This window comes from Pseudopodoces humilis, chromosome 2 (assembly GCF_049639895.1).
Source record: "Pseudopodoces humilis isolate 2021_Gansu_Grassland_sample_001 chromosome 2, ASM4963989v1, whole genome shotgun sequence".
Lineage (NCBI taxonomy): Eukaryota > Metazoa > Chordata > Aves > Passeriformes > Paridae > Pseudopodoces > Pseudopodoces humilis.
The window spans coordinates 42,331,363-42,350,088 of NC_142201.1; positions in this window are offsets into that span (position 1 = coordinate 42,331,363).

The window sequence follows — 18,726 nt, forward strand, 5'->3', positions numbered from 1 at the left end:
ACATTTCTATAGAATTATAAAATGGCTTGGGTTGGAAGGAGCCTTAGAGACCATCTAGTTCCAGCTTCCCTGCCTTCCACCAGACCACATTGATCAGATTTCCATCCAATATCTCCTTGAACACTTTCAAGAATAAGGCATCTACAACTCCTCTGGGAAATCTCTTCCAGTGTGTCACAGTAAGGAATTTCTTCCTAATAGTCAATCTAAAACTAGATGAGAGAAGAAAACAGGTGACAATGAGGAAAAAGTCATGAGTTCACTGAATAATATACAGAAACAGGAATGTAGAGGATGGTATGGGTGTAGAAGCTACAGATCAAATGAGGGTATTTTGCTATGTTGGCTTCCCTTGTTAGTTTGAGGAAGAAGCTTTAGCATTATTTAAGAATTTACAATTGATTTATTCCTGTAAATCATACTGTAATTTTGAGAGAATCAGTTCAATGGAATATGGTTGCTTACCAAGTTCCCAAAGAAGGAAGGAATGTCCTGACAACTTTTTGCAGTTTTCCTCAGTTTGTGAAGACAGTTGTTTTCTCAAGTGTAAGAAATAAATCAGGGGTCTGAAAAAAGGGGTAAAATTTACAGGCATAAAACTTTAGCCAAGGAATAAGATCATATAAAATGAAAGCGACTTTTAATTCCTAAATACAGAGAAGCAGAAAAGTTGCCAGTCTAATGTACAAAGTAGCGGGTAAGTAGGAAGACTTTACTGGTAGGTGTAAATCATGCCTAGTAATTAGTATTAATTACTTGTTTCACCTCAGCTGTCAACATTTAAGGACCCAAATTTTCCATATAATTAACAATAAAAGAAGCTTGCTGAAGAAGAATGCAATCTTACACACTTGTCTGGACACAAGTTTTACCCAATGAGCCCCATAGGTGAAGACATTGAGTAATCTAGTGTTCTTAAAAAGTTATATTAAGAATAATCCTAATAATATTGATTAATTTATGACAAGATAAGATTTAGAAGTGCTAAACCTCTTTGTCAATCTCTTTAGTTTATTCAAAAGTAGGTCTAGCTTCCTGTCCTCTGGATTTAAATTTCTTATACTGCATCATTCTCAAGTTATAGAAGATCAATTTATGGGAGTTATAGGAGAGGATCTATTTCTCTGGGGATGAATTGCCATATGTATTACATGACTTAGTGGCCACTACAGGAACTACCCTGCATATTTGATTTCCACATCTCAATCAAACCAGAGCAGCAGGATGGTCCAGAAGCAGGCAGCGCTGTGCAGTGCAGATGATCCAGCTTTCCAGAGGTCTGTCCATCACTGTTTTTCATTGTCCCTGACTCTGGGAACTGAGTCAAGAAGCTGAACAACTATTTTGTGTAAAGCACCTTTTTTTTGTATACTTTTGTTGTCGATATGTTTGGTCTGTGCATTATTCTACAGCATTTCAGTAAATGTTTTTTTCAACCCATGGTCTCTGCCTCTGTCCCTCACTCACCAGAGGGCATGGGGGGAAGGGGAATGGCTTGTTTGAAGTTTAATTCCTAGCGTGTGTCAAAGCACTCCAATAATTTATATACAGAGACAAAGAGATAAAATATCTTTCCATTAATGTTATTAATGATGGTCTTATTCAGCTCTTTGATGATCTCTTCTGTTAATAATCAACATTTTAGTTGTACATTGTTTCTATGGTATGACCTAAAATTTTAACAGCTTTTTCTATCATCCTAAAAACTTCTCCCTGTGGACTTAATATGGCCTTCTCATCTACTACAGAAGAATCTACCTAAAGCATAGAGCACAAGAGGAATTTCAAGTCTCTCAGCTTGTTTTCTTTAAAATAAGAATTTTACCAAGTATTCTGTGTACCAATATTTGTACAGAACAACACAGACAAGTTCTACCTGTGTGCTCTACACACTCATTTTTATAAAAACAGGTAAAAGAGATGCATCTCAACAGATGCAACAAATTCAGCCCCTATCCCACAGATATCCTTAACCGAGTTTTCTGTTCAAGAAAGCTGCTTTGCAGCCAAAAAATGTTATATTTTTAGTAATATGTGTTTTCTCTCTCATTTAATTATGTTTTCATTCTTGATAGGAAACCATCACTGTTCTTATCACTTTGGGAAATGAATTCTTTTTAAGCACAGATTAATACAATACTGATAAAAGCCATTGTTATGTATATATGTCTGAAGTGAACAAAAGTAATTTTGTTCCTCTAGACTTTTTAAAGCTGCAGCATTATTGGCTAAGTCTCATTGATTTTCCTCATGTAAGCATGTGGAACTTTTTGTAAATAATGAAATGCTAGAGTTCAGTGTGGTGCATCTTTCATTAAATCTGCAGTGATGAAATCTATTTAATAATGTGTATGACATTGTTTTCCCCTCCCCCAACTTTCATCTGGAATGGAGATGTAATTTAATTGCTTTTCTTTCATATTTTATATGGGCAGGTAGAAAAATCCATGATAGTTTTTAGACATTGTGAAATTCAAATTTCTTTCTAGTTAGAACCTTGCTTTTGTATATATGTATATTTGTTGTGAGGAAATACAAAACAGATCAGAAAAGATACCTGTTCAAACATTGGACTAGTTGCCAGAACTAAACAAAGAGTAAAACAAAAAGAAAAGGAAAGTAATTGTCAAAAAACAGACTCAATCCCCAAAAATATTTAATCTCATGGATACTTTTATAGAAAAGAATAATCTATCTGAAGATCATGGGATGATTGTTGTTAACAAAATTGAAGCTTTATTTCAAGGAAATGAGTAAGTGTGGCTACAGATTCAGTTATATCTCATGAAAAAGAAATCTCTAAGCTTTTATTGTTTTAAAGAAGGGTCATCATCTCTTTTGTTATTGAGCACTTGGAATATAAACAGCATTATGTTAAAAAAGTCAAGCTGAATTTATAAAGCAAGATTCTGAGTCTTGGTCAATAGTTTAGAACATTAATCATGTGACATAGAGAACTGAACCTGAAAGGAATGGAGGCAACTCTCCTTTGCACTGCATGGAGGAATATATATTAGCTCAGAGAAAATGTTTTGTTGGGTAAAATATTTGAGCTTGAATTATAGCTATGTCAATGGTATTGATGAATTACAGACAAAATTTAAAAAGCCTTTTTCTGTGAATAAATAAATAAATACATAAATAAAACTGTTTCTTAAATTATTAATCAGGTAATCTTATTAAGCCTGACAATGTCTTTACAGCGTAGTGCACTTTATTTCCTCAGATAAGGATGTTATGCTAGAAGATTACTTTAGTGCTGTCCAATTCAGAACTTTTGTGTCCATTTTAAAATCCAGATGAAACTCATAAAAGAAAGCCTGTTTCTATGATTTTTTTCTTTCTATCAGGTAGGACAGTTTTATATTCCAGTTACATATTGACATTTGAATTTTTAAAAGCAATTAATTCTATACCACAGCATAATTTACTACCCAGCTCTGATGGGTGTAGTATAGGGATCCAGTTCCTCAGCTTCCTCTAGTTTGAACCAAATTAAAGTTTCAGTATCTTAAAATATAAATCCTCTGGCTTCCTCTTCTGCTAGTTAAAAATTCATTGATGTGATACAGGCCTGAAAATAATGGACTTGTAAACTGTTGTACATTGAAATGAAGGACAAGCACAGGGTTTATTCCTAGGAAAAACAGCTGTTGTGGAACTATGATTTTAAGAGGAGAGAACAGCACTCTGATACAGCACAGTTGAACCATTAGGAAGGTTGTTTACAAGCGTCTTTCAGTTACATGAAACGTTACAAAGCAAATGGTTTGCCTTTCAAGGAGTATGTATATGTTATTAGACAAAGAATGATCAGGGAATGAAGCCATGACTACCTTCACTGCTTAAATGTCAGTTTGCTCCCTGGATTTGGGCTGGGCTGGCTCTCTCCAAAATAACACTTACCTTAGATTTAGATCCACAGGGATCTAAATCTCAGCAATATAGGTACAAATCATATGATGTCACTTTGCTTAGGATCATCCCTTGCTCTTTTACCACTTATCACTGTAGATAGTCAGTATGCCCTCACATGCATGAAATGCCCCTTATAAATCTGATGATGCTGGAGATATTTCCAGTTGAAAACTTGTATGACTTTCTTTCCCAGCATTGACAGGATGATAAAGGACAGACCAGTAGGCATTAGTGTGGAGGACATAAGAATGGACATACCCAAGTTTGTCTTCTTCAAATGGTGTCGGGTGTATGGAGAGAGGGTAAGCAATCAGTCACCCTCTCTCTTCCTTATTTTGCATGCTTGAGGCCTGAGATCAAATTAATCAGGGAACTGGTCCTTAGTAATCTAAGGACAAATAGTCTGTATCTGCTCTAGGATATCACATCCCTGTTACCCACAAAATGGAATCTACTCTTTTTAAAGGGGACTCCTAGAAATGCGATTTGTCTGCAGGTATGTATTTCATGCATTTTGTATGTCTCTGTAGATTATAATCTTATTTTGAGCCTTTATAATAGTCACCATATATGTCAGCATAAATGTTTGTTCAAAAATGAATCTAAATACTTTGAAACATTTCATAATTCAGAAGTCTTCTCTGTAACTTTATGGTGGTTGTAAATAATAGCCCTGAATAAGGTTTAGAGTTATTTCAACTTCAAAATTTTCAGAATTTTGCCACCACTAAAGAGGGTCAACCTCACATTTTTTTTCCTATACAGACTTTTCTCCTAACCACTTCAATGGTTTTTGTAACAGCCCAAGTTCTTATATTATCCTCCCTTTTCCCCACTGTTTGCCTTTCCAGTAAGATCTCTTCAGAGATAAATACAAATATGAAGAGCACTTACAATTCAATGTCTTCTAAAGGAATATTTCATTAATTTCTCTGTATTTGTACTCATGTACTCATGACATTTATGTACTCTGCTGTTGTTCACTCATTTGCTTTATTACTCCTCTGACGTGCAGGTTTTGGAAATTTCTTCTATCGCTTGTGTCATGGAAGGCCACTTAGTATGCGTTCCCTTTCCTTGTCCTTGTTTTTTTTCTTTAATCCTGCTCTTTTTTTCCACATATAAGCCACTTATCTTAAAAGACTGAATGTATTTTTCCTGAACATAATACAATATATCTTTCTTGTACTCTGAAGAAACACTGAAATGAAGCAATCTGGTTAAAAAAGGATAGAATAAACCTAGTCTATCTCTATATATAGTAGAAAAAGCATAACTAAAATAGTTTTAAAAAACCAAAAACATAATTCTATTTTTTTATCTGAAACCATTTTATTGGTGTAAAAAACCCACGACCCATTACTAAAGCATTTAAAGTTCTTCAGCTTTTATTATTTTATTTTACAGACATTGTAGGAATGACACAGAAATTATCAGCATTTTCACAGTTCCTGAGTTATGTTTTGCTAACAATGAATTTAACTTATTTCTGATTTCCAGTTTAGGCAAAATTTTATTGGAAAAATGAAAGAGGAACCAGCTGGAGGAGCAACCTCTCCTATAAATGATTTAAAAAAACACACTAGCCATATTATATTGATTACAGTTTGAACTCTTGTCCTTTTCCACACAAGCATTAGCTTAAATGTGTTTTGCTGGACTTTTCTTATAATGTACTGCAGTTGAACAACACATTTTGAAGCTTTCTGGGACACCCCACTGGTATTGACTGGACTGGATGGATAAGAGTTCAAATTCCCATAAAGCTTAGAAATAGATTTTGGAAGAAACCAGTCACTTTAAGAAAGCTTTCCAATACAGAGGCCACTTGTAATAGGAAGTTTGTGTGCTCAGCAGAAACCTCACTCAAAAGCTAAAAATTCTGTCTCATTGGTTATTTGGCAAAAGAGTGGAAGCCAGGCTAGAATCCATTTCTACTTGAGAAATTTATTCTGAGATATTGTTGCTTTGGAAGTCTAGACCTCTCAGTTTCTTATCCAGTTTCATCCAGAGCATTGTTTTTCACTGACTTGTTTTTTCTTTAAGACAATTTTGTTTCTTTTTAATATAGTCAAGCCACATAAACCTGTAGTCAAAAACCATGTGTATCACAGAATCACAGAATAGTTGAAGTTGGAGGGGACATCAGGAATTAATTTCTTTAAACCCTCCTGCTTAAGGAGGAAAACCAATCCATCAAGTTTGATTTTAACTTTTCAATGAAATGTGTGGAAATAAGGAACATGAATAGACCTGAGTCAAATATAGATCAAATCACTGCCTTCCAGATCCTGGCTTTAGCTCTCTATATTGTGCTTAATTACATTGCATTTAGGTGTCCTTTGCATCAAGAAAGGAATTCTAAATCTAAGCCTTGGAGATCAGTGGAGCAAAACAGCAGCAGATTGGGAGCAGCAAGAAACAACAAAAGCATAGTCCTAGATAAAAGGAAAGTTTTCACACTCTTGTTACTGAGTTACAGAGCAGTTTTGGCATTCAGAAATTCACTGCTTTTTTGGGGAGTGAGGGAGGAGTTTATTTGTGCAGTGTTAAGAAGTCACTTTTGTCAATAGATATGAAAGCTGAATAGAGGAAATGGAACCTGATCAGGATTCAACATCTTCATGAGTAGTCTAGGATGGTAAAGAATGAAGAATGTGAGGTGTAGGGATGTTTTGAAAGAGAGTATGTATAGCTTCTGTGAGAAAAAAAAAGTTCATGTCAGTACTTATTAAATGGAAATTACTTTTTTGACTTTTGGAACACCTGATGTACTTCTAAGCACTTAACTATTGGTAAGGATAGTAGGAGTACTGAGAAGTGTAATAGTTTCATCTTCTTTGAGGCAGAAATAGCAGAAACAGTGGAAGGCCAAATAGAAATATAGAATCTTTAAGTTTGGAGAAGACCTCCAGGATCATCAAGTCAAAGCTTTCTTCAAACACCCCCATATCAACTAAACCATAGTGTTAAATACTGAGTCTGGTCATTTCTTGGAAATTTTCCGGGGATGGTGACTCCACCAACTCCCTGACCAGCCTGTTCCAAGGCCTAACCACACTTTCAGTGAAAAACCTGAACCTGCCCTGATGCATCTTGAGGCTATTTCCTCATTTGTCTTGACATTTGTTGCTTGGGAGGTAAACTCCCACCTTGCTACGGCCTCTGTTCAGGTAGTTGTAGAGAGTGATAAGGTTTCCCCACACCTCCCTTTTCTTCAGGCTAAACAACACCAGATGCCTGGCTGCTCCTCATATGCCTTTCTCTCCAGACCCTAAAACAGCTTGTTCCAAAATGATAAAAGTCTGATTTAATACAAATGATCTCAAGCACTAGAACAGATGACCTGCTTATGCAGTACCAGTTGCCCTCGTTGTCTATTCCTCTGGTTAAACTGAGCAATTCCTGTCCTTTGGCAAAGCAGCTTGACTGATTGTAATTAATTGTTGCTGTAAGCTAGTGCTTTAAATGCCAACACTAGTTGTGTTTAATGAAGTAAGTGGAAATGAAAATAAAATGGATAGTTCCTTGTCAGAGGAGGAAAAAAATACAAAGAATTTCAAAGAAATCCAGTCTAGAGGAACTGTATATATAAAAGAAAACAACTGTTAAAACTTATTGGAGAACGAGAGAAATGTAAAGAATAAACCAAAAGAAGTGTGTTGCTGCTGAGCTGAATAGGAAGCTGTCCTAGTTAATAGAGCCAAACTTATTGTAATATGTGCTACTCCCTTATGTTAAAAAGCAAGCCGAGATAAAGTGGATATATGTTAGAGGAAGACATTCTAAGAAGAGGCAAGAAGTTAATAATGAGAAGTCTTCTGGGAATGCTAAATGAAAAGGAAAAAATGTTGCATACTACTTTAAGCTAGGCTGCTGCACAGACTTAATTTTTCAAATTTCAAGGACAGTTACTGTAGAAGGAAAGCATTTGGTGATACATAAAGACCTGATTAGTGATAAAGAATGCTTTTAGAATCCCCAGAAATTGTACATTAAGATTTAAAATATGAAGATGAACTTGTAAGGGGGTAAAAAGCTAGTAATGATACTGTGCATCAACAAATCTCCTATTTTCCAAAGTACCTAACAGGACAACTAAAATCAAAAGTACTTTCTATTACAGTTGTCAGCTTCGCATGTCATGAATCAATATATGTTAGAACTGTATTTGAAGAGCTTAGTTTGAATTTGTTGTGCCAGTCCTAAACAGCTTTGGAAACTCAGGTGATCTGTTGTCTTTTCAAGCACTGCACATTAGAATGTGGAAAAAATATATATTCAGTTCTGTTTATTTGGTTTGTAGTGGAGAGCACGTCCAGTTAATCCCCACAGTCACCCTAAATCCAAGTGAAACTTAAAGTCTCCCTGAAAAACTTTTGCACCTTTCTTTTGTTTTACTGCTGCAAGGATTTCTATGGCTAAATTTACCAAAACTAGAGGGTAATATTGAATCTGTGATCCTGACCAAACTGATCACACATGGAGTGTACAAAGAAGAGTGTAATATTGAGGGTACCATCAAGAGAGGGAGGGGAGAGAATACCTTAGACCTGTGGGACCTCTTTTTATTGAAACAACTACGGATTTACACACTGTGAGAGAAGGCCAGCACACTGATGCTTGCAGTAGCTGCCTCTATGTGTCCAATCTGTCCTTCTGGCTATGTCTGGTGAATAGTAGTAAGTCTCTGGCTTAGCTTGAAAGCTTTACTAGAGGAGTAAGAATTGTATTTGCTTTGGCATAAGAAATCTATTTTCCTTTCTAGTTGAAATAGGACAGCTCTCATCAGTTTTTTGTTGTGATTTTAACTAAACCCTTGCTGACAGTGTTTGTTTTAAGAAAAACCAAACCAAAACAGGAACAAAAATAAAGAACACCACCACAAAAAGATATGCCCAAGGGATAGCCTTCTGCACCAACCTGTGATTGTTTTGGCTACTGAATTCTTAGTATCATCACTGGTACAGTTTTGCCTGTGCCAAGGGGTTCATTCAAATTTTGTCTGAATACAAACTGATGAGAGGAGATGCCAAGAAACACTCCCAAAAGGCATAATGGACAGCACTGCTCCATATTTGGGTCTCTCTGCTCTGTTTAATTCCCTAGCACTATCCAAGCAGACTTTGAATCCTCAAACTCCCCATATATTTTTTATGATACACTGCAGATCTTCAGTGCATGTGTCATGTAATCTCAGAGTCAGCTGTAGATTTTTCTTCAGAGATTTTGAACTGATAAAAATAGATAAAAATAACAACCAGGTCTCCTTGCCAGAAATGTACTACATCAGGCCTGAAAAAGATATCTAGCCAAGTGCTATGCTGTGAGGGGGTGGCTCTGCTGTGTCACTTTGCCTCAGGGACAGAGATTGGCACTTTCTTCAGCTTAGTTTACTAATATCCATGTGGCAATGTCTGCTGGTCTGCTGGGCACCTAAAAGAACATTTGTTGTGTGACAGCTCTCTGAAGCAGAAAAAAGAATCCAGCAAGATCTCAGCTCTTGCTGCAAAACAGAAGCATCTTGTGTCATCCCTTTCTGATTCTCCTTTCTGGAACGTATAAGACATCACTGCAGTTTCTGGCATGGTGAAGGGTAATTTTTTCCTGCCAAACACCTTAACTTTCTTTCTGATATAATTTAATATCAGACATAAATAATTGATGGGTTTTTTTAGAAAACATTTATCTTAAACTGTAACAGAGTAGGTGTGCATTCTGAAACATACAATAAATTGTCCTTACAGAGGGCTCCATTTTTTCTGGAGCCTCTAAGGCCTCCCTTGCCACTCTCCTGCCTGTTTAGCAAGAAGGACCTTCTGAATTGTCCATTCCTAAACACTTCACAGACTCCATCAACAAGTCTTGGGAGAGGGGGCAGAAATCTAGATGCAGTCTTTCACACAGGAGCATATCCCACACTCTCAGTGAAAGTAGCAGTCTTGTACTTCATTACAGTTACTTTAACTTAATAAATAATCACTTGTACACAAAAGGAATGTCCTGGTTCAACCCCAGCTGGCAATTAAGCCTGACACAGTACCTCACTCACTGCTTGTGGTGGGACAGAGAAGAGAATCCAAAAAGTAGAAGAGAAAAATCATTATTTGAGATATAGACAATTTAATAGGCAAAGCAAAAGCCATACACACAAGCAAAGCAAAAAAAGGAATTCACTTCCCATGGGTAGTCAGGTGTTTAGGTAGCCCCAGGAAAACAGGGCTCCATCACACACAAGGGATGCTTTGGAAGACAAATTCCATTATTCCCCCTTCCTTCTTCATCTGCTTTTATATGCTGAACATGATGTCATGGGATATCCCTTGGATCAGCTGGTGTCAGGTGTCCCATCTGTGCAGAGCTGTCCATCAGCTCTCCCACTAAGCTTGAATGCCTGACAGCTGTGGCAAGCTCTTGGAAATGGGTGACTAAAACAGTAGTCCTTTGAAGTGGTAAAGCATTTCAAACACTGTGTACAGCAGGATGGATTCAGCAGAATCCGGATGGAGCTTCTCAAGGAAACTTAAAAGCACATTCAATTTGTGGTGAGCAACAACTCTTACAAAATAGATATATATGAAGACTGTGGGTTGGAAGAACAGAAAAAGACTGGATGGGTCAGGGCTGCTTTTAATACAGAATTAGATGCCTGAAGCTTTAGCTAGGGATTTGAGGATTTAAATTACACTATGATCACATTATAACTTTTTTTTTAAAAAAATTTTAGTTAGGGGTCTAAACTTAACAAAACATTTAAGAAGAATGTGAAATTTATCTAGATATTGTATGTGTAGCATTTGGCTTAGGCTGAAATTAAGTAGTGCATGCTGAACTCCCAGACTGGAGTCTTATTTATGGGTTAAGAAAAATGAACTACACTGGCAATGCATTTTCATGGAAAAATCAGGAGCTATTCAGGAGAAAGCAGGGAGTTTAAATTTGTGTATACTGGTATAAGTAAGTTATGGAGCCATCACTATGGAATTAGCATTTAGTAGCAAATTTGTTCAGGACATTTAGTTAACATGGAAATAAAAATGTATACCATGAAGAAGTACTGGCCTAGATTTTCTGAGCCAAATATCAAATCACAGTGGAAAATTTAAATGCCAAAGTGCTTTCTGTCTTTATTTTATGCCCCTGCTCATGTCTATGTGTGCTCCACTCTTAACCATCATTTTGCTTCTTTGGTAGAAGTAGTGATGATTGGAGAGATCAAACAAATGCTAGAAAGTTAATACCCATAAAAGAACGATATAATTTTCTTTTGAGAATTCATTGTTTGAGTTACCCAAATCTTGAACAGTAAATAGCATGTCTAGCAGAATGATATTTCTACAGTGTAATAGGAAATACACCAGAGGACATAAGTTAATTGAATTAAATATTGTTTAAGATAATTTGTTCATGTCAAGCTCACATTGGTTGTAGGTAATAACTAGTTTAGAAAGATCATAATTTTATACTTCATTTTCTTGTTCCTAGATTTTGAATAGTATATTTATTTTGTCTGTTTAATTATAAGACCATCACATTTTATTTACAGAATAATAATTGGAAACAAACCTACTACTACCAACCCACACTTCTCAGTGCTTTTAACTTGTAAAATGCTAAGACTTTGACATCCTTATAAGAAACTACATCTAATTTTGTGGGTACTTCCCCTGGTTTTAAAAATGATTGAGGGAAAATAGATTTAATGCATTTATGAAAATTTGAGTCCTAGGTACCAGCATGCTATGAATATTATAAATACCAAAGGCATAATCAATTTTCTTCTAAAGACTCAGAAGATTAAGGAAAAATTGCCACTTTTCAGAGACAGCTGGATTATGTCTCAAAATAAGGCAGGATTCTGCAGATACATTTTTTTTCCTTTATGTCTTGTGTCAATGTGAAATCCATTGGACTTACAGTGATTTCCATTTACTACAGCTTCTTTGCTTGGAGATCTGTTTGGATGAGATTTATAAAATGTAACATTGTGTGGAAACTGATGACAAAAATTGAAAAAGAACTGCATAATGCCATATTGTTTTATTGAGTTCATTTCCCCAGCACTTTAATACAGAGCTCCAAAGTTTTGATTATTAGATAGTATTTGATTATTAGATGGCATTTGAAAAATTGCTGAAAAGTTGAATGATATTGTAAATATTCACACAGTTTCATAAGATCAACTCTATTTGGACAAATACTAGTAAACAGAATTTTTGGTCCAATGCTACAAGGCAGAAAATTTCCCTTTCACAATTTTTTAAAGCTACCAAGGGGGAAAAAAATCCCAAACCCTCTAAATTTTTTTCGTATATCAAACCAAATTTTAACTTGAAAAATGAAAGAGTCAGAAAATTTTGAATGCAGTTTTGAATTCCCTGAAGAGTTCCTCTCTAGATTTTATGGATATCTTTTTCCATTGATTTTAAAGTATATCCTTGGAACTGAAATGCTTAAAGAGATTTTGTCTTTATTATGGGGCATCTACAACTTCTTTGGGAAACCTGTTCCAGTGCCTCATCACCCTCAAAGTAAGGATTTTTTTCCCTAATATCTAACCTAAATCTAACCACTCTCAGTTTGAAGACAATCCCTCTTGTCCTATTACATGAGCTTGTGAAGAATCCCTCTCCATGTTCCTGTAGTGTTCCTTCAGGGACAGAATACCTTTAGGTCTCATTCTGATTGCCAACAAATATTCTTTTTTTTTCTTCCTAATGAACATGTGGATATAGTTTTAGAATTGTATTGTGAATGCTCTCACAGCAATAGCCCCTAGAAGCTCTATCCATAATCTGTGTAACGCACTGTGTTTATCAGTGCACACTGTAGGCAGAGCTGCAGGGAATGTGGAGGATGACGCTGGAAGATCTGTGCATTCCCTTACCAGGACATGTCAGCTGGAGTGAGCTACAGGCTCCCAGACCCATCACTGACTAGTTTTCAGTTTGCATGTTCCACTTTTCTATGTAATATTTTAGGTAGCTTGAAGACTGATGTTCCTTGAATTCGATGAATGCCTAAACAAGAATACTACAATTACTGTTGCACCATGCATGCATTTCCTTCCATATATTCTATACAGAGAAACAGAAGATGTTTCTTAACTCATGCTCTGCCCCTTATTTCCTTTTTTTTTTCTTCTCTTTTTAACTTGAAGAATCAATTTGTGGCTAATAAAGAATGCAAAAATAAAATTCAAACAGCACTGTAAATAAAAAATAATGACTTGAGAGGTAGCAACTACTCTCAGTCAGTGGCAGATCACCATAATCAATCAGCTGGCTTGTTCAGGATGAGTGTGCTTCAGTCTGAAAGAGATGGATCTGCTGGCAGGCACTTTTAATAATGTTTTAGGAAGGTGAGAGGGCATATTAAGGTGTAATACAGTAAAAGCTGGATGAAATCTTCTGTTTCACTAGTGCAAAGGAGTTGTAGGTATGCATGAGTAGCAGCTTGGTAAGTATTTTTGTTCAGTGCTATTTCCTTAAATTATTTTGTTTGCTTTAAAATATGTTTTAAAGTGGCAGCAAATTCTGTGCATTGGTGAAAAACATTTGGAACATGTTTCCAGATTATGAAGGAAGCAGATCAAGTTGTTTCCCTCCAGTGTCACCTTTAACTTCACTGAGAGAATAGATTTACAAAAATTTCCATAAATCTGTAAAACCAAGGCATGTGTGTAAGCTTCTATGTGTGCTCATTGCACAATTTTACCTGTATCCACCTTTAGCTTAGCAGACACTCTGAATTTGAGCTGGAGACTTCTGGAGCCAGTGGTATTGGTTTCTGTGATACAAAATATACCATGTTTCTGTACTCAGATCTGTACCCATACCCTGTAAGGAATTATGTAGATAGGAACAAATCAAATTCTATACCTACAATCTACAAAAAAAACCCCAAAAAACAAACAAAAAAACCTGCCTAAAAATCTGCTTGAGTGAAGACTCCAAGTGTGGGGAGTATTAAGTATATGTGACTAAAAATACTTGACTTTGTCTGTCTCAGACTGGAACTGAAATGTATCCCAGACTAGACTTTCTGACCAAGAATTTAAAAAGCTAAAATTTGCACCTATGTTTGTGTTCCTATTCTGACACTAATATCTATGATATGACTGCTTTTCATGTAGATTTTATAATTTATCAGTGTTGTAGTTGTTGTAACAGTGTTTTTTTCATGTCTTTTTCTTTTAAAAAGCATCCACTAATCATCTGCTTTAAGTAAAATTAAAAACCACCAATATGCTTGTCTTTTTTTCCATGTTTTTTTCTGATTGTTATGGAACATTTGTGAAAATATTTTAAAGCTTTATATTTTTTCTGTCCTGTAGACAGCTAATTTATTTCATCAATTCTATATGAATATTCTGCAAATCATCTATGCCTTACAAGAAGTTGGAACTTGTCATAAAAAAATCCTTCAGATGTCACAAAAGAAAAATTCGGAGATTAATTTCTGAAAGATCCAAAAAACTTAATTTTAAAACTATTGTGAAGCTAGCATCACTGTAGTCCAGACATTAAAATTGCTTACTTAGTACAAGTACTGTATCTGGTTTGAAATCTTAATTTCTTTTTCTTCAAACCTTTTAGAAATGTCCCAGTTGATTGGGGGTGAAATCACCCAATTAGTGAAATTTTCACTTCATTAGTGAAAAGAAATTACCTTAGACAGAGAACTTTAATGGGGTTTTGCTGTCACTAAGGGCTATGCAAGTTCCTGTATCTGAAAAAGCTTTGCTTTAACATGGAGCAGTATTCTAAGATTACCTCCCACAGAGAGCTGAATAACCCATTTCACTGTGCATGATGATTTATCAGCATCTCTTTAGTCAATTGGGTTTTACTCCATTTGCATGGAGAGCATTTCATACTTAAAATGTATACAATCATAAGTCTATTTGTCTATTTGTTCCAGTAGGTGCACCAAAATAATTTAATTAAATAAAGAACCTATGGAATTTCATGAACTCACATACCTGTGCAATAACACATTAAGTAATGATGATGCAAAAGAAAATAATCACATTCTAACAAACATATTGTAGTAAAATGTTTGTGTTTTCTTGAACTTGGTCTTTTTCATGTTCATATTGTGGCACATCTCTACATAAATGCTCTTACAGGGGACTTCAAAGTTGTTAGTAAGTCAAAAACTTATAGCCACAGTTCTCTCAATAGCATAAATTCAGCTGCAGAGGGAGCATTTCCAGTTCTAGTTACATGACATATTCAGGAAGTTTTTCCTGCAAGACAGTACAAAACCTAATGAATATTTTAAGATGTCATGTAAATAGGAAATAGGATATGAAAATTATCTTTGTGGATGCAGACAAATGGCAGACCACAACATATGTAACTGCAGTGGTGATGATATTTCTGAAAGCACTGAAACCTAATGGAGGCAGAAGGTCACGAAGAAACCTCAAAGAGAATGTGCTGAATCTGAAGATATCTTTGTTGTGGGCATAGGAAGGAACCTGTTAGCATGATTTAATTCACAGCCAGACTAGCAATTTGGTGTTAGGCCAGGTGTTGGCTGTTTGCTGCCGACTAGGAAATTTTGTTCTGAATTTAAAAAAACTCAAACTTAAGGGAAATGTTGAGGGTGTTAGCGGAATTCAAAAGATCTATTATGCTCAGTGATTTTTTTTTGACACTATGGAAGGAATGACAGTGTTATGTATCAGGAAACCAGTCCACTTTAATATCATACAGTATAATAAACTGCCCAAACTGACAGTTTAAAAGTAAAGATAGACATTCCCACAAATACAGTTCCTCTTTAAGGAAACATTTAAAAAGCTGGTTGATTTTCACCTGGTTTACAAAATCCCTGGGAGATTTTGATGTTTAGGTATATTCTGCAGAGTCCAGAAATGCATTTAAAAACCTGTGTTTAAGATCAGGCACTGGCAAATGAGAAGATTCTGCTACATTGCCTCTGCACAAAGTGGTCCATGGTGATTAAGAGAAGAAAATAGAGTGACATTCAGTGATTTCTGGGTCACTGTGCCCTGTAAAGATAGTTTGCAATTTGTTCTCTAAGATTTTTATTTTCTACATTAGGGAATGCAAGGAATAATTTTTTTGCCCTTTTTAGTCTGAAATTACTCTTTTCATCAGATAAACTTGAACAGAAATTAAGCAGTATTTTGTTCTACACTTGGTGCACCAAGGGTTTAGAATTAAATTCTAAATTCACCTTGATCTTAGTTCTAGATTAATCTGTATCTTATCAGCTCCTTAAAACTGCTGCTTCATCTGTATTAAAAAAATAGAAAAAAAAATTGTCTCATGTACAGTTTTGTTGAATATTGTCTAGATTTGAAAATTCATGTAGTATGGTGTACACATTAAAAATTCCTTTCTACAGCTAAGCCTGAATATAAGCTCTGGCAGCTTTCTTGAGAGATTATTCACTGCCACTTCTTATCTTTCAGAAGTGACATTATCACTCCACTGTAAATGTCAGTTAGCCTTTTGAAAGTAGGTCTAACTCCCAATCTGATCACAGATAAAAATTGTTGTTAATAGTCCTGATAATTGACTGGACTACAACAAATTTCTAATATAACTTGAATACTGTGTATTATCAAGGTGTGGAAGAGAGGACTGCTTATCATATTAACATACTTTGTATACTTAAATCTATAAATGGATTGTATTAAATAGTTACAAGATATAAAATATATTAGTTTAAATGTCTTCTTAGATGTTGGTCAAGACCAGAGACAGTTGCCAAACTATTTTTGTGACAGTGAATTTCAGATCTACAACTCCAGTCTACCTTTTGAGAGACCCTCATATCTCTAAAATGTCATCACTGAAAAAACTATCACCTGGAAATACATAAATGTCCTGAAAGAAATATATTTTAAATCCTGCAAAAGCAGGGCAAACAACTACTGTATTGATTTTTTTTCTATTAGCTTATGAAAAAGAAGCCAGGTTAGAGCAAGATCCCTGTTAAGCTCCACTCAGATTTCAAGAATCAATTTCAGAGGTCAGATTCAAGACATGAGTGTAAAATTTATCCACACTTTTATAGGAAAAGAAAACAAAAAAAGATTTAGCTGTGTTTAGATCCAGAAAATTTTTGAATTTATTTGTGTCTGTGCTAGTATCTTGTATCTATGCTAGACCACACCCCACCTATCCCACTCACAGTTGTTAATGTGTGCCAACTAAAAATGCTACTAAAAATGACACACTGTACTGTCCAGCTGAATGATTTCTACGTAAGGTTTCACTCCTCATATATTTGGGGTTCAAACTGATGAGAAATCTCATATGACTAGATATGAAAGAATCCACTTCTGTTCTGTAATGTCTTTTCACATACCATTATTAGCAACTAGAGTACAAATGATAGTAGGGAAAAATACTTATTGACATGTTGATCAATGCTAGTGCCATAAAAAGATTTACAGGCAGGCAGAAGTGAGAGTTAATAATTTCAGCAAATGGTTTTTTAGTTGCAGACCTTACTCTTAGGACAGAGACTTAGAGGAGTGAGTTTAAGCAGATCAAAAAAGGCTTTGTCAAAAAGGTAATAGACTCTGAACCTCTCTCAGCTAAACTTCATGCTGTTTCTGAGAAGAATTTTTCTGGGGTATAAAAATATATCGCTTGGCAATCTGATAAAGTCACAGGACTACATTTAAGTTGATGAAAGAAAGACACAGGAGGAAGGCAAGACTATATGAAATACCCATAGTGCACCCAAGGTCTAAGTGAAGGTTGTTGCTTTATTTACTTTTCCTTTTTACAAAAACATGAGATTTAATAATATAACATTAATTTTAGGAAAAAAAGTTGAGGTTATATTTGATGATTTCACTGAAATGAAGAGTTAATAATAGGAAAGGGCAGATTCCGATTGAGTCTAATAACCACATATTTAGATCCCACACACTTGTCCTCACCTGGGCAAAAACTGGAGCTCAGTTAGAATAATTCTTTGAAATAGTTTCTAACTCATTGAGTAAGTCCTAAAGGAAGCACTATAGCTGTATTTTTTGAAGGTTCATTCCTGCAAATATATATAATCTTACATATTTATGAACCTGTGCATTTTTAACAGATCAACAGAAAAGAAAGCTCTAAGGCAAAATACAGTTCCCTTCCCCTGTTATCCCTGAGAAGAGACTGTTCTCTTGCTGTGACACATTAACAGAAATACATAGTGCTTCAGAAATACACACTGCTTCTGCCAAAATGACATGTTCTTTTTTTTTTCCTCAAATAGACATTACTTATAATAAGTTCTTCAAGTTCTGCTTTCTGAGTCTTTTTTGAGAGGTCAGAATGACTTCAAATAACATAAAGGAGCAATAGTGAATAAAAAGAAAAAAAGTATTACACATACAGTCTTATATCCACATAAGGTGTACTAGAACCAGTAGAAAAAAATTAATAGGAACTGTACGAACCCAACCAGAAAAAGGGGCAGAAAATGTTCAATTTTAAGATTTAGACTAATATTTTACAAAAGAAAAGTCATAGCACTGTAGCTAGAAATAAGCTACAGTAATGATGGCTTCTATAATAGTTCATATTGAAGTCAATAATTCTAAAGTTCAAATTTTTAAAGTAAGCTTTCTCAGTTTTCTTTTTGTCTAGCTAGCAGCTAACTCACTACCACCACAATACGGCTGGGCGTGAAAAAAGTTATAATTTTTAATGGTATCTATTTTTTGGATAGTGACAAACTCTTCATGTACACACTGAAAGGTAAAAGGAATGTTAAGTTGTAACTCAAAGAATCATAAACTATCTGAATTAGGAGGGAAATGCAAGG